Source organism: Stegodyphus dumicola, chromosome 7 (genome assembly GCF_044657685.1).
Source record: "Stegodyphus dumicola isolate Sdum_Otavi_A_Nest chromosome 7, ASM4465768v1".
In the NCBI taxonomy this organism is placed as follows: domain Eukaryota; kingdom Metazoa; phylum Arthropoda; class Arachnida; order Araneae; family Eresidae; genus Stegodyphus; species Stegodyphus dumicola.
This window is the reverse complement of record NC_140774.1, coordinates 12,053,552-12,071,990: the sequence shown is the minus strand read 5'-3', so window position 1 is coordinate 12,071,990 and position 18,439 is coordinate 12,053,552. Positions and strand designations below refer to the sequence as shown.

General features: G+C 33.8%; 1 protein-coding gene across 1 annotated transcript in view; it reads right to left on the bottom strand.

Annotated features, from left to right (window-relative positions):
- twin (CCR4-NOT transcription complex subunit 6-like twin) overlaps window positions 1-1,704 on the bottom strand; it is a 422,061-nt gene extending 420,357 nt beyond the window's left edge. The window contains exon 1 of the mRNA XM_085819876.1: window positions 1,548-1,704. The gene's annotated coding sequence lies outside the window, so the exon portion shown is untranslated. The remainder of the gene's footprint in view (window positions 1-1,547) is intronic.
- Window positions 1,705-18,439: the final 16,735 nt, after the last annotated feature.

The window sequence follows — 18,439 nt, the reverse complement described above, 5'->3', positions numbered from 1 at the left end:
CTTTTCTACACAAAATTGCAAATAACAGATTTGTGTAAAAAATATATGCTTAATTTTTCATTCCAACAAGAAGTAAACAAATATTGCACTTAATGAATTAAACATAACAAATACTTTGGAAAAATTCTCCTGTACTTAATTTTAAAAGCAGTTAAATAAAAGGAAAGTTACAATCTATTTCTTCAGAAACTTTACATTTACTTTAAATACAATAACTGTAGTTTAAAATAAAACATACTAATACAAAATATCTATAAGTATTAAAATATCTATAGATAAATAGTTCAATGCACGTGAATCTATAAGTCTTTTGAGCCTGAGTGTCAAATACATCAGTTTTTAAATAGCATGTGCAATTTGACATTGCACTTACAGTTGCATATTGTTTATGAAATATTCATATTTAACATTAATAAAATAAAAATCTAGCAAATTTAAATTGTAAGCAATATCCATTAGTTTACATTTTAATCAATAATGATTTAACCCAAATAATATTTTAAATGCCATGAATCAGCTGACAAAAATTAATCAATAAAAGACAATATCTACTATTATATCTTAATGATTTCAAATCTGTCATAGAAGATAATTGCAGATTTCACATTATACCAAAAGATGCAAACATGATCAGTAACGGTATAATTGTAAATTAATATCATCATACAAGAATTTTATTACATATATTGTGGTAAAAGTGATTAATTTAGTGATTATGCATGATCACCAATTATTTTGCTTTGTCTGAAAAATTTCTCACTTTTACCAGCGATTTTATGACTCTCAAATACTGAAAAATTTGATAAATCTTTGTGCTACTTTGTGCTTAAATTGCAACATTTGAAATAAGCTTATTTAATTTATTAAGATGACAGGGGACTATGCACAGTCACTGAATAATTACTTTTATCAAAACATATACATCCCATTTCTCATAGCAATAGATTATGCATTCTTCACAACAAAAATGAAATCTATATGAAGAAAAATTCGAGTTCTAAAACCTGAAAATGTAAAATAAGAAATTCACAGAAAAATATAAGCATTTAAAATGTATACCAAATCCATATCCAAATCCCAGTTTTACGTAACTGACATTAAAGCGTGTTTACGAAAGAGTTGGTCACACACACACACATCAGAAAAATATTTTCCAAGCTGAACAATATTTCGTAAATCATACGCATTTTTGCAGCTATCACGAGCGCTTATTAAGATTCTAATATATACTATAACATTTTTTTCAGTGTAGGAAAAGTACTTAAGATTAGTAACATGATAGTTCTGACATATTGTCAGATATTTAAAGAGAACGAACGCATCACGGATGTTTTACGACATACTTAAAATAAATGTAACTGAAAATACTATTAAAACTTTCCTGTATAGCATCAAAATCGGAACAGTTTATATACAAAGAAAATATTCGTAAAATCGTCAAATCCATAAAAATTTCAAAAAAATTTGGGTATCTAAGCCATAATATATTTTTCTTAAATACGTTTTCATGAAACGTAGAAGATTTGACGCCTGTTATATTTACTCACCTTCATCTAAACCCCAAAATCTGAAAACTAATTGCTATAAGAATACCTAGAAAAATTAGAAATTCACATAAAACCTGACAATGCTGTCGTACCAAATCGCCCGGTTTACTTTGATTCTAGTGATGATAGATCAAGTAGGTTGCCAGATTGTCAGAAACCATGCTGCCAAAGGTTTTGGGATAGAACGTGCGAGTCTCCTCGTTTCCAAAGATTTTTTATTTTTTTAAACAAATTATTCTTATATTTTTTAATTATTATCATGAACGTGATTTGGAGAGTTAAATCAAATTAACTATATCGCTACATATTATTGCTGCATTTAAAGGTATAAATATTTTTGAAGGGCTTCGTTATTTCTTTAGCCAGCACTTCTTTCAAAGTGCGCTTTTTATTTCCTCTCATCGTGATTCGAATCTATAATAACGAAACTATGAGAACATTTCTATGAAATGTAAAAACTGCAATGAATTTCTGCAAGTGAGATATTTTTTTATGAAATTGAATAATTTAAAAGTGTTCTTAATATTTTTATTATTATTATTATTATTATTTTTAAATAAATGCCCCGCTTTGACAACAGCTGCGTTGCTTATTAGGGCGATTTGTAGGAACTGCTACATATTTAGGGCAGGGATTTTCAATTAACTTGATCTAGAAAAAAATGGTATGTAACTATTCGTGAAAAAAATTGGCTTGGCTTGATAAGAAACAAATAACAGTGGGCAACAAAACATTAGAATTAATAATCCCACAGTCTTTGCTACTGGAAGTCGAGAATCTAAACGCATCCGTAAGTATAATTATTAAATTTAGAATAAAAGTTAATTTTGTTTAAGAATCTAACTGCGTTTTAAGCGAAAATGTGATTCCTGTTCTTCAGCTTCGAAATTATCATAATGATTAATATAATATTGTGCAATACAGTCAGTCCATCAATACTTAGATTAATATTTAAGAATTTGGACATCCAAAAATGTTCTATGGATTTTTACTGATAAATGTTATCATCCGAGTGATCATTTGCTTATAAAGTACTTATTAATTTTAATATAAGCATGTTTACATAAACACATATTGTATGATATGCTATTATATAACTTGTGAGTGGCAACAATACGTAGTTTCAGTTTATTATTATTGTAAAGAGAATATTCTTCAAAAAGTTATATATTAGAATGCGGGATTCTCTAGACTTGCTTGGTAGAATTATATGCTCTAAATAAAAACGTTCTTATTTGAGAATCGTTTCTTTATTAACGCCTTTGAGGAGCCTAGAGCTCAAAAGTAGATAGTTTAAGAGCAGAAAATTCAGTGAATTTTCGAATTGTATCTTACAATCAGGGCCGTTCCTAGGCCATTGGCAGCCTGCGTACTTTACTAAGATTGCCGTCCCAAAATTTAAAAAAAAAATGTGCCCAATGATTAATAAATTTTTTATTTCATACTTACTAAGTACTTACCTATGACAAATTGTATAAAAAGTACTTACAATGAATTTAATGATTTTTAAAATATTTAGGCGTAGTATCGCGAGAGTCCGTCTACCCCTGGCTTTCGCCGCCCGCCTACGTTTACGCCCTGCACGCCTGCTAGGAACGGCCCTGCTTAACAATAAATACAAATGACGCATGACAAAAACATATTGAAACATATTCATCGAATCATATAAGTACAATTTTGTTCTGTGACATTTTCCCATTTGTTCGGCAGCTGGAAAATCCTTTTATAAAAAAGTTGTTAAGATGATTCATAAGGAAGTTACCGATGTACTGCTTAACAATCTCCAAAGATTATTCAGAGTATTTTTAAATGACCCGATGAGTTGAAAATCCATGAGGCTACGTCTAGTCAATGTGGGAGAGTAAAATTCTCCTATGCAGTCAGTACCTCCTACATACAAAGCCAAGGCTCTAGGGTTGCTTGAACGCTCTAACGTCACGAAAGTCGTCTCTCCACTTTGTCAACATCTGCCTCGTGCTCTGGTATTTTCCTTTTTTGTTACTGAGAAAGATGTAATTACATATTCTTCAAAAATAGGAATATAATTGAAAAAGCTTCAATGTATGGAATTTTTTGTGCCTATAATGAAAATGAACACTGAATAAATACCAATATATGCTCAAAAATAGTATTTTTCATATTGCTCAAAAATAGTATTAATATCGTACTCCAGGTTTATTATATGTTACAAAATTTAATCCTACAATGAAGTGAACAAGATCAAAACCGGAAAATTACTAAACAAATATGTGTAAATAGCAAATGTTGTTACAAAGTGATATTGCAAAAATAAAACATGATTAATAAATTTAGGATTAGGGATTTTTAGTTTTAATCAACTGTTAACTTGTCATTATGCATTATTGTTGCCTTTTTATTAAGGAAGAGGATATTTAGTAAAATATATATTCAAAAAACAAACCATCAACAGCCAGATCTTAAACATGTATTTTATTACCACCATCTGAAGTATGTTAAATCAATTTCTGTTCTATTATTTTAAGTGTAAAATTATTTAAGAAAAGTTAAGATACATATTTGAAATTAGGAAATGCAGTCGATGAAGGGCAAATCGGATATACATATTTATTTATTTAAAACCAAATGATATAAGCCTTCTGCAAGGGGGGACTACGTATCATTTTATCTCGTCTTAAGGGAATAACAGCGATAAGTGGCTTCATGTGGCAACCATTCTGTATGTAGATAAGGACGACTTAGTGACGTATTGTCAGCCGTGCCGTGGCTTTGTATGTAGGAGGTACTGATGCACTACGGCCTTGGCATGATTTTGAAAATTGTTGCCAACATCAAATGACGCGTTTGAACCCACCAGATTTCTCAGTAGTGGTGCAAGTTTCACATTCTTCCCGCACTTGCGGCAGCGAAAAGCCTTCGGTAGCAAGTCGGCATCCAGGGGCATCCAGGCACTTGGGTGTTCAAATTTAAGGGCGGTGAAATTATTATCAAACATATTTTATTTCTATAAAAAAAAGATGGTCAATTTTAATTTGCACGTTGGCGGCCGATGATAGATTCGGCATAGATTCGGCACTACCGTCATCTATTATCCACTGGTGTACAGCACATTTTTCCTTCTAGCTGCAACTTCTAAAAAACTTCTTGTTTAAATATCGTTTATTCATTAAACTTCTCACACGCACACACAAAATGATACTGTTATCAAAATTTAAAAAAATTACTATATACAAGGCGACCAGATTTCGAAATTTTGGACGCCATATACATGATTTTTTTAATAATTATTTTACAAATAAATTATTTTATTATTGTTGTTATTGTGGTGGTGGTGGTAGTATGTAGGTCAAAATACATATATATAAATCAAAACAAATAAATTTTGTTTTTAGTAGTGTTATATAACATTTTTTAATAAATAAAGAATAAATCAAAACGCAGTATTCATTCTTAAACAAAATACTAAAAAAACTAAAATTACGATAAAACATTACTAAAAAATTAATCTTAAAAATAAATAATATATTAAATTAAATTGCAGTAAAACATACCCTCAGCACGCATGCAATGCCCTACCGATCAATAAAAAATATTTGTCCAAACGGGAAACTTCATCACACGTCATCGTTTCGGGCAGATTTAAAAATGTTTTTTAATCCTTATGAAAAATCAAAATTACGATTGAGTAAAAATTTTACGATCTAAGCGTGACAAAATAAAGGTGATTTTAGATGGATATATCTGCATTGGAATTTCAGCAAATGACAAAAGAATTATTTTTAGATGCCGTGTAATAATGTGTAAGAGGATTATACATACTGTGGGAGCATATTCTTCGACTCTCTCTCTACTTCTACTTCTACCCAGTAAGGCGTGACGTCATCGGAGCTCAGCACAGCCAGTGCCTCCTAGATATATCTGGAAGCACTGGCAGAGCGCGGAACAATCGAGACAACGCCTAGATAGCTTCCAGATGAGGAAAGGAACGGTGGAAAGCAGACGGCTTGCGTATCCTCTAAGAGTTGGTGGAAACAGACGGTTTCCTTCAATGCTCCCGTTCCTTGTAGTCAAGCTATTGGCCAAATGTTGGATATAGTTAGCCGTGGATGAATGAGAACAGACGTATTCTCTCAAGGCATTAGCCTGCGTGCCTGTAGAAGGACTTACTTAAATTGTGAGGTTACCTACCACCTACATTCACTTTAATCTAATTTATCTTTTCACTCATTTTATTTCATATTAATAAAATAAAGTACTTAGTCGTGCTCTACTATGTTCTTATTGAGGGTAATCTTACAATATTAATGTATATAATGCACCGTAGATAATTAAAAAACATATCTATTGAGACTAAAAAAAATTTTTAGGACAGTTTATTTAATTAATTAAAAATTTTGTAACGCAAAGTTTCAATTGCCTGTTTCGGCGAAACGCGTAATGGAGTTAGCTTGGTTCGATGTTCACTCAGAAAATTTCCCTTGAAAAGCCAGAGTGGACCTCGAATTGAGCTAATTTACCACTTTCCGCTTTTTAATTTTTAATATATTTTTTACTTGTTCCATCGATTGGTTTTTTACTGTGTTTTATTTTTTGCCCTTAACTTGTTCCATCGATTAGTATTTTACTGTGTTTTATAATTTACATTTTATTTCACATGTAGCCTAATATGTCACATTCAATTTAATTAGTTTTTTAAAACTGTGTTAAAATTTCCGAAAATACTTAACATATAGTTTTTTATTCGAACTTGTAAAAACTACTGAATATGCATATGTTGGATTTTTCTTGGAGCCACAGCTTTTGGTAACCTTTTGGCGAGCTAACTATAATTTCTCTTCTCATTTCCTTAATTTTGCAGCATATTGCGCAAAAAAATTTTGACCAAAATTGGTCTTTTTTGTATTGTTTTTACAACTTTGCTTATAATAATAATAATAATACATATTATAAATTCAAATCCTAATCGAATTAATATATCAATTAAAATTGCAGTGCTGTCTATAAGTGAAAGTCTGTACTGCAACTATGAGGAGTAAAAATTCCGTGTATGTTGGGAATCTGAGAAGAGAAATACAGGAATGAGAAATAGAACTCTCCAACTGCAATTTTTCTAATGTAAACAAACGGGGAATCCCCTGCTTATGCGGGTGATCGGGCGCGTCTCTTAACTTACGCTTCTACTCTCAGTTTGCAGTCTAAAATACTTAAATAAATATATGCATTTAAACTTTTACTCTCGCACACTCCTGTTTTTCGGGACAAGTCGTAAAATATCGGGACAGGGATTGAAAATTCGTGACTGTCCCGTGAAACTCGGGACTTTACACTAAAATCACTAGTGCTCACGAATGCAAAATGGTTATACAATCAACAAATCAAAAAGAAAGACTGGAAGGAATAACGCACCAAATTTTGCCAATACCTCTGATACAAAGTGTAAATGTCATCGCCTCCCGAATGTTGCCAAAAGTTTCGCCAAATCCCGTGTGTACCGTATACTAATATCAGACTATGGCAGGAGAACGCAAAACATCTCAATCGTACTCAAGAAGCTTTTGTCTGACATTCATCGGAATGTGGAGAACAGCATTGTTATGAGGGAAGACACCTCGAAGATTGATCACTTCTAGGTGCTTTACGTCGATTTCTGAAATTAAAATTAGCATTTGAGAACCTGAATTTGCTGTATGATTTGGTGGCGAAAATTCAAAGAGTATAGTTCCTTTGTAAAGCTACAATACACAAAGATTTAGTTTTGGGGATGCAGCTTTCCTTTCGGTGTCACTAAATGACATTCATTTCGCTTCTCCACGATCTCCGCTTTCTCACATTGTTGTATAGTATCCACTTTTTATTTCCAATGATAAGCCATTTAAAAAGTGGGGGCTTTGTTTCGTTTTAGCAAAGGATCACATACCGAAATTCCAGCAAGCATATTCTGCTGAGTTAAAATATGGATTACCCATATATCAGGCGATATGCGTATGTAAGCTTCTGAAAATGTTCATATACTGTATTTTTTGGAGAACTAAATATCACAAAAATGTTCCTGAACTGTATAACATGAACTTTCAGCAATAGATTCTTTTAATGTATCTTCGTTTACAGAGGATTGCCGTCTAGAACAGGAATCAATTTCGCTGTTGAAATTTCCTCGCTTAAATTTCTCAAACCATCTTCGAACTGTATTATCAGAAGCAGCAATTTTGTCCATACGCAGAACAAATTTTACGATCAGTTTGACTAGCATTTGTTCCTCTTTTTTTTTTTTTTTTTTTTTCAAAATGAAAGAGCACAATATGAAAAAAAGAACTTTCTGCTGAATTAGAATTACAATGTTTAAATCCTAAATTTAGAAAGAAAATAGAAATAGACTTTTATTTTTGCTTCCAACAGAAACATAAATATATATATATATATATATAGTATTTTTACGTATGCTAAGGAAAAGATTTGTGTAATTATAGATAGGGACAATATGATGCCCTTTAATTCTCATTCCAGCTTCGTTTTTGTGTAGATCCAGATAAGTAGTATCAGGAACTGGCCGAAAATGAAGGTGCACAAATGTCAGTTGAAAGCAAACTTGAATATGAAACAAGCTGCATTATTTTGATTCTGTTACTTTGATTCTCTGTGACCTGAACGCTTTCAAGTCATTGCTCATGAAAGCCATTAGCGATTCTGCACCAGTGACAATTTGACAATCAGGTTTATTGTAAATCAATTTCCGAGATTTTGGAGGCAAGCCTTAACAAGAGCTGCAAAAATGAAGGAGCGGGACATTAGAACCATCTGTCCTTATGTGTTCCTTATTTGTAGAGATAAGAAGATCCAGAAATGTTTTTGCATAATTGACGCATGTTAGTTCTGTTGTTACTTATGCTCACTTGTCTGACGTAGTCAGCCCAAGGCCAGGAAATTTCTCGTGGCAAGGAGCGGAAGATTGCCTGTCGTCGTCAACAGCCTTCAGCGCCTAACAGGTTACAGTGCGATTTGGCTCAGTCCCCCCCAATTTTGATGGAAAGCGCCCCGGGGAAACGGAACCGAGGGTCTCCCACCCGACTCCCCTTCCACCAAAAAACACGAGAGGACTTTCTGCTCGCCGCATATTTAAACTGCTGCCATGCCGCACCGACATTATAAATTTACAAACATCCATGCCTTCTCCAGGATTCGAACCCTTGCCCTTCGGCACGGCAGTTAGCGGCGCTAACTACTATACCGGTTGGGCGGCACGTTAGATCTTTTCCTATAAACGGAAAAGAATAGTTTCTATTTTTCCCCTAACTACTAGAGTAATAGAAAAAAATCGGGACTTTAAGGATTTATCGGTCATTTTCGAAAAAATTTGATATCCACAACATTTCAAAAATTCCACACGATTCGCAACTCCTTTCGATGAAGTTCATGACGCTGTAAATTTGATATGAGAATAAGCCTCGCAATCCAAATTTATGATCTTCTACTCATTAATTTTAAAATTATACTAACGTAACACAGGACAAGAGTGGCTAACTTTTGCATATATGACAGACTCTCTTTAAAAAGGTGTCACGATCTGTTTACCAAAATATTGACAATAAAAGCATTCAAACTTATGTCTGGTGTATAGCTGCAGAGGTAAACCTTTTGCCGCCTGGAGTGGTTCATTTCATCCCTCTCTCAATATATATCAAAATATCAAATCTATAATATTTTAAAACGACAGTGAGAGAAAAAAATCTATTGTAGACACCACATTACTTCCTTATACAGTCTATTGAATTATACACATTTTTTGCTGTTATTTCCTAGAATTATTTTAAATTAACCGAACTCTCAAGGTCGGGATCCGGAAGATTATAAAAAACGGGAGACCCCATTAAAACTTAGATTTCGTTATTTGTATAATTTTTTTTTATTATTTTACATTGTCCAAGCAAGAACATGTTGGCCATTTAAAGCACTTCTGTAACTGGAAGTATATGACTACGGCCAGTGATTGCGAAAATAAAGGCCGAGTAAGGACTTTGAAGCAAGATAAGTAGTGGGTAAAATGTAAAAATATATGCAAAATATAAAATATGAAACAAAATTTTTTAGTTTAATTGGAACCAACTGGCAATAGACCTTCAAATTCATAAATTTTAATTAAACACATACCCGCTTCAAAGGATACGCTTTGCACCATTTTGCGTCACTCTGAGGAGTCATTAGTTTTTTTTTTTTTTTTTTTTTTTTTCCCTTCTGAAGCAGGAGAAGTAAAAAATATGCAATGCCCTCGCCAGAACTTGAACCTGGACCTCTCGAATACGCGAAGAGTCTGCTACCGTTACACCGCGAAAGCAAATATGATACCAAACTGTCACTGAGAAAATAATCCTCTACGGAGCAGGTATTTAGGCCAATTCCCTAAACAAGCTAGAGAAACGTCTATTTCAAACTATCCAAAGGCCTAACTTTATTCTAATCTGTCAAGGATACCGTACAACTTCTATAGCAGCATTACACGTCCTTTCAGGATTACTTCCATTGGACCTTGTAGTACAGAGAGAATCACCTTTGTGCGGTGTCTTGCGTCTTGGACAGAATCGAACCCTGTGGAATCAGGAGTACCTTGCAGCAAACTTTGAATCAAAAATCTCATTGCTTCCTTTTCACCCCTCTGCCATGGACCTTCGAAATCATATAACTTACCAAGTAGCCAATCTAGTCCCAGATCACTTTTTAGTATTCACAGATGGGTCCAGTATGGATATAGGGACGGGCAGTGGATTATGAATATTAAAGGACAACAATACTCAACGCCGATGGCGAAGACGACTGAATAAAAATAATTCCGTGTTTTAGACGGAATTACTCGCAATTTTAAAAGCAATTAATCTTACACATCGACTTCCGAGTCCTGCGTTTATCTATAGTGATTCTCTCTCTGCCCTCAAAGTAATTGCAGGATTTAGAAGCAGAAGTCCAATGGTGCATAACATACAGAAAATGTTACTTAATTTTGAATCCACAACTCGACCAATACTGTACTGAGTGCCTGCCCATAATGGCATTTTTGGAAATGAACTTACTGATGCTAAGGCTAAGGAGGCAGTAATGGGCACGAATTTTCTTGAATTCTCACTTTCTCTACCGGGCTTATATCTCAAGAAACTATAGATATGTATAGAAACTATAGTATGCAGCTTTCACAACAGTGGCAGCTCAGATGGGACACAGAAAGAAGAACGGATAAATTTGTACCAAAGGTCTCAACCAACTTCCTTTCCAGTTCGTCGGCGCTCACAACATTTTTTAACAGGGCCCGGACCATTTTTAACATATCTCTTTAGATTTGGCCTTTCTGACAATGAACAATGCCAGTGTGGGGCGACAGGAAGTCCTGATCATTATGTTTCCAATTGCCTTTTGACGTCAGTTTTTCATTTAAACAGACCATCGGACACTTTCTGGAAGGAATGGACCAACAATATAGTAAGACAACCAATAGCATTAACTCTTTCGCATCGAAGTCGCCCAAAGCGCCCTAGCATTCAGACATCGGCTCGACGCCCGAAACGCCTGAATAATTTCCTACCCAGTGCTTTCCCCCATCACGTTACTGCATTACTCATTGCTTTCAGGTGTTGTTAAATCACACGTCAATCATTCTTTGTTGTCAATTTCCTTGTTTCCTTTGTTCCTTCCTTTCCTTTGCTTACTGTCAATGTTTAGCTTTTGATGCCCGAAGTTGCAATCCCAGTGTCAAAGCGTCGAAGAAAGAAGTTCTCGCTTTACTTAAGTAAGGCTATTGTTAGCGCTGTAGTATTCAACTTGTCATGGGGAAAGGAAAAGCATTCCAGGAGAAATTCTTAGATACGGGCGTTTTCGATGTTTGGGAAATTGAGATTTTGTCCTCTCTCGATGCGAAAGAGTTAAAAAAGTTGACCAACATCATACAGTGGTGTTTCGAAAAATTTTAATTTTTTACCACTCCATATCTTTAACACGTTGAGCGCCACGCGTATGTTTTAGGCAATCCCGTTCAGGCCACGCGCTTCGCGTAAAAGCGCTGGTATTGTAGGGCCAGTGATTCGTATCGCGGTAGAAGATAGCAACACGTTGTGAAAAAGAAGACATTCCGTCAAGAAAAAAAATACAAGAATATCCAGAAAACGACAATATAAACTCGGAAGAAAACCGGGAAAAGCCTCTGAAGTACGAAAATATTGTAAATTATGTTATGATAAAAATGCAACAGAAGGTGGTAGAGTAATGGCCAGAAAAAAGACTAAAAGAGTGTTGTCACATTTGATGTATTTCCAAAAATTCTCCTCAAGTTCCTTGCAAGGTTAGATCAGTTTGTATAGTTATAATTTAATTTTTTTACACATTTTTCCCTTATTAAATGTTTCAAAAAGTTTTGCGGCAATACCTTTTATATTTAAATCCTTTATGAAAGAAAAAGACAAATACAGTACAAAGTCTGAGATCGGGACTTCGGCGATTCCGGATATTCGATCATCAGTTTAAATAAAGTCAGATGGCATTTAGAAATTAAAATTATGAAATCGTGATTCATGAAATATTGAAGCATTTATGATCTAAAGGGTGCGAAAATTTACAAAAAAAAAAGGCTTAATATTTATTTGTTTACTTTATTAAACAATTCTTTCATTGTAAGTTGTTTAATGTTACTTCGATTTTTGTACTAATACTTTCTCTTTATTTCTATAGACAGACATAATTTCTTCTTCAGCTACAAAGTTCCATTTTGTTCAAGTCCTGTAATTGCTGTGTCGAGAATTCCGGGTAACTTATCAATCGAAATGTTTTCATTTTCAATAAATTCTCACTTACTTTCAACTATACTACAAATTTCGCCGTCCGTTAATTGATTGATAATTGGGGTATTGTCATCGCAATGAAAAACTTCTATTATATCATCTTAATTTATTACCGCTTCTTCACATTTCTTTACAAAATCCATTAATTGGAAAATTTCAACTTTGGTTTGCGATATCCGAAAACCTTCAGATTCTCGGCTATCATCTTCACCATGAAATATGGTAGCTGGACATAAATTATGCCAAGCATTCTATACAGTATCTAGAGACACATCCTCCAAGCAGCAGATTTTATGCTAAAATATTACAAAAATTCTTGAAAAGTCTTGTTATTATTTAAGATATTTAACATGGATTTTTAAAATGCTACTTTATATTTGCATTTCAGCGCACGCACTATTACGATATCCATAGGCTGAATGATGGACGTACAGTTTGGAAAAAAGAACAATACGGATACATTATCTTTCACTAAAACCTTAACTGAAGTATGAGCCGAACAGTTGTCTACAATCAAGATAATTTTTGCATTATCAGGTAAATAAAACGAATTCAAATGTTGCCGAGCCTTGAATATGAAATGATTTTAAACTAATCATTCATTAACACTTGTGTCATCCATGCTCTTTTATTTTCGCGATGTATAACAGTGAAATTCTTTGTTCTTTTAGATGCTGGAGCTCGTGTATTTTTTCCGATTACGAAAAGTTTACAATTGTGCGTTCCTGCTGCATTTGCGCATGTCTCTGAAATCTTTGACATCAGTTGGAGCCTTTTCTGTAGAGGTTGCCAAGGTATTTTGCGGTACATACTGCGAGAAAGGACCATTTTCATCAGCGTTGTAAATTTGTTCTGGCGATAACTTTACGCTATTAATGAGTTCAATGAATTAATTTGCAAATGGTTCAGAAGCTTCAACGCTGAAGCTTTTTAACATGGGAATTTTGAAATTTGGTTAACCGACCTATCGAATATGTGCACCCAGTTTTCAAGTTCATTTCTTCATGAAATATTTTGGCTTGAGCTTATAGCATTGAATCCATCAATGGCATGCCCTCGCTGCGACGCTGTTCTGACCTGTTCAATCATTATTTTGTCATGATCGTCCTTTTTAGCATAACCAATAATTTTCCTGTTATTCATTGTGAGTGGGGTGTCGGAATCACCAGAAATTCAACAAATTCCTTTTTCTGTTTCCTTATGTCATATGCAGTTGACTTTCCAATGTCTACTCCTCGCATAATTTTGAAACGGATATACCGTTATTCATTTTTTTTTTTTTGTAGCAATTCCACTTTTCGTTTAATGGACATCGAAACAGGTTTTCGCTTTGTAAATCTTTTTGCCACTCCTAAATTAGAAACTCTTTTCGATATAATATAATCGAAAATTTAAACTTTAATTTTCATAAAATTGCTGTAATAATAACAGCCTGAAAAAATAATAAGCTGGATCAAATCAGAAAGTTAAGGAACATGGCAATCTGCTATATTAACTGAAATTCCTTGGAATCAGTAAAGTATAATTTTAGCCTAGCTTAATAACGCCCGCTTTACATTATTGGCTATGTATTGTGAGATTGGCAACGAAATTTTGTCCTACTTCTATCGCGCACGTCCGCTATATTTTGTCTTGCTTCTCCAGCATTAGCCCAGATAATGGAGAGTATACTGTATTTGAGAACTGACTCTAATTTTTTTGTTGAAGATCTTCTATTAATGTAATAAATTTTATTTTGGATGCATTAATGTTACTCATTGCTTCAATTATCTTGTTTTGTACTTGCAATTCTAAACTTAAAATTTTTTAATTGTGATATCAAACTCCGTAGGATACGCCAAAAAACTGAGCCAAGTTTCATCACTTAAATATAAAAACTATGGATCTTGCTCTTCGAAAATTATTTTAATCTCAATTAATAAATCTCGAAATCGCTGCAGATATGTATCCTACTTTTCGCTGTGAGGTCTATATACTACTTATCCTTGTGAGAGAAGGGTACTATTTGAATTCCACGGCCCCCCCTTATCAAAACAGAGCCAAGATTATCGCCAAGTTTAAAATACTCGCATATAGTTTGTGGCTGCCATATCCTCGCGATTGCTTTTAATATGGCATTAGAAGGCTTATAACTTTTCCATAGGATTTCTGCCCCATAAATTCCGAAAGATACGACTTTAGGTGATGTCAAACCGTACCCCTTTGTTTTTGTTTCGCCATTTAACAGAACTCCAAAATCTTTCCACATTTTGGGTGTGAGCACCCATTGTTGGATCAACAAAACTAAATTTGTGATTTAGTTGAAATGGCTGAAACCAGCCTTTTCAAATTCTTCTGTTTTACAAGATCGACCAACAATCTGAATATATTGTTAATCCTTCCACTACGTAGTTTGCAATTGTTGATATCCGTGTGCTTGCTCCTTGATCTGGAACCTGAAAAAGAAAGCATTCACTTCTTTCACGGCATAATCTCCCGAATATCCATTACAGTGCATGTACACTGCCAACGTAGTTTTTTCGCCGCACAAACGAACTCTCGTCGATTTCAAATATTTTTCAAGGCCCATCTATTCGTCTTTTAGGTTATCGAAAGTAAATCTAGCGAACAAACCTCTCTCATAAAAACGTTCCAGTCAGTCATGGTATTTTGACACATACTGAGCTGTTTGTAGCACCACTTAAAGTTATTTCATCTGTCCAACAGTATATAAAACGCAGTGCTGTTAGGAATGGTATTCTGGAAACCACTAAACTAGTTGTCGGATCGAATGCTCTTTTTTGCTTATAACTTTTATATGAGTGGGCTGGGGGGGGTAACACCTCCTAAAGGAGATGGTTAACAACAAACTCGGGAAAAAAAATTAAAATGGACAGAGAAGAGCAGATAGAGTCTGTGATAGACAGTGAGCCGGTAAGTGAAGCTCAGTGGTTATGAATAAGCAGAATAATGAAAAAGATTATTTTTGTACAAGAGATGCTATTTAATATGACTGTTTTACAAGCAGTGGGTGTGAATTATCCAGGTGTGGTTGCAACTCCATTTCTAAAACACTGAAAAATATTGGGCAGTAAAAAATCAGATATAATTTCAAATAATTCTGAATACTCTTGTGAAAATGCTTCACACATGGATATAGTACACACATTTTCAAATTATTTCACTAGCAAAGCAATAATTCTCCTTATTACAAATTAATTTATGATTCACTGAATCAGTTGACACAATTCATCTCAAGGGGCAGAGAAGCCACGTCCCAACCTTGCCGAGGCTACTGATTGGTTGAAAGATGTGAATATTCAAAACTTCCTAGGAAAAATGAACTCTATCCAAAATATTAAGAATGTTAAATCTACAGCCGAAAAATTCATTGAAGGAGTTAAAGCTACTCAGATTCTGATCAACTTTGCTGAGGACTTGGAATAATTCTCGTCACCTGCTTCTGTAAGTTTTCTGTTTTGTCTCATGCTACGTTGCTCCTGACCCTGGGCCTGCCCAGGCTCAATCTATCTCCTTCCTCTCTTTATTTTTTCCCATTGCCAATGAATCTTCATATTCTTTTCCTCTTAACGACTATGTTTCTTTAAAACCTTCTTCAGTCATTACGAGGACTTCTCTGATTTCCCATGCTCATCCCAGCTATGTTGGCTTTCCGTTCTCTCTTCCTTACCCTTCTTCTCTGGTTTCCCTCAACCCTACTCATCTTTATTCTTCTGATGCTGAGGTGCGTGGTTTTAAACCACACGGACTCCACAATCCTTCCTCATTGGCAGTTCATCTCTTTGGTTTCTCAACAATTCTTTAAATAATTGCTAAGCTGAGCTTGCCTTTTTTGGGGGGAGGGGGATTATTTTCCGATAACTACCGTGTTTATATTTGTCTTTGCTAACAACTGAAAATTAAGTATGATGAGTAAAGCATTTTGATGTAGTCTATGGTTTATAACTTAACTTTTTAAACATTAAATTAAAACTTGCAGTATCAACATGTTTGGGAGATGACGAACTGTTAGAAAAAACAGAATGGGTTTATGGAATTAAAAAAAAAAAAAAAATTGGTAAGCTGTCTACTTACCAAGTCATTAGAGGGAGTATGTATTACACACATAATTAAATGAATTTCAACAATGGGTCCCCAGAAATTAAAACAGATTTAACCATTCTTGTTAATATTAGATACTATTGTTACGAATTTTGTAGATGTGTAAATAATTTTAGTGAAATTAAACGTAAATTACAGAATTTCTTGTGTAGTGTAATATAATATGAAAGGCCTCAAGAGCGTGAAGCATTGTTGGATAAACAAGGTTACAGGGATAAATCCACTTAACATTATGGTAATTGGCTATCTATAAAAATTGGTGAGAAACTGCCGAAAGTCGCCAAACTCGGCGGCATTTTTGTCCGATCCCTGTGTAAACTGTAACAATAAACTATGTATGCTTTCCAGCAATTTCAAGAAATTGAAGGTATTGGAAATTTCTCGGCGGAAGGGGGGAAAACTAAATAAGACCAGAGAGAGTATCAGGATTCAATTTGCAATCACGGAATACACCAGAATCTCAAAATCGAGCACCTAGATGAAACGAATGCAAAACATGTTCCATTGGTGAATTAGATTTTCTAGAGGCGTTTCACATTCAAAAAAATCTTTATGTTCTGGTTAACGACTCTAATCCCAACTCATCTTTACTTTCAGCCTTTAAGGAAATTCTATTTTAGTTTTCATGTTTCATCAACAGATGGCGAAAATAGCTTAACTCCTGACCAACCATTCTTATCTTATCTCGTTCATTTGCACTTTGGCATCTGAGGCAGGAGGTTCGGTAGTCAAACCATCGAAACTAGTCCTGGAAAATTTGCAAATATAACGCTGATTTTTGTTGCTTGAATAAGGAACCAGCATTTTCATTTTAAATGTAATGGGACAAATTGCATGTTTAAAATGAATGCTGATATTCTGGAATTTTTTACTAGAAGGAAATAAATTTGATTGTTTTCTTAGATGTTTTTTTAAATGGAGAAAGTTTAAAAATTGACAATAAAGTTTATAATGAAATATTAAAACATTTGCATAACTTGCAATTAACCCTTGTTCATTATTTCTTACAGTAACAGGAAAACATTTCTTGGATTTGAAATCCTTTCATGACAACAGATAAGCTCACAGATATGCATGCAGCTGGACATCAGAAAATTAATTGATTAGAAAACTAATTTTGGTATATGTATATAAAATTAAAGAACTAACGTTAAAAGAATTTTAGAAAAATTCGTCAGAAGAATATCCAAAATTATCAACACCAAATTAAGCTATTTAGACTTTACTTCCTATTAAGACAAAGTATTTGTGCAAGGCAAGGTTTTAACATTATGCTGCAACTAAATCCAAACATAAAAACTGACTCAGTGTTACATCCAATATAAGAATTCAGGTTTCTAACATTGTGCCTGATAAGAATTTGAAATTCAAAGACTGTTACATTTAATTAAGTTTTTTTTTTTTTTTTTTTTTTAATTGACAACTGAACATTTTTTTCTCACAGGTATAATCTTATTTCATTTATACCAATGGTCTTTAAAGAATATCCATGGAATTCATGTTACTTATTGAACCACTAGGTGTTCAACAAGTAACCCCAGGGTCAACAAATCTAAATCAGAATTTCAAAAATTTTCAAGTACCATATAGATCATAAAACTAAACATTTAAACTAGTTAATTTAATATATATTCTTAAAAATGTTTACTATTATTGGTATTTAAATTAATATGAAGTGGATATATTTCTATGAGTAAAATTATAAAGAAATAAAAATTTCCATTTCCTTCCTCTACATGTAGGAAGGATACAGTTTCAGTACTTTAAGACTTATTTTTCTGAAAATGGTAGCAGTTCCATTATTAAAAATGCAGTTTTGTGGGTCCCTGAGTTCATAAAGTTTGAAAATTACTGATGTATGTAAATATTGTTAACTTATGTATTGTCTTGCTGACCGTTGAAAGTTAGCTACCATCAAGCCTAAGCTGGCAGAGATCCTGCCAAAGTTGCCCCAATTGTTCCTATGGAATTCTGAATGAAGTATTACCTCTTTATTTA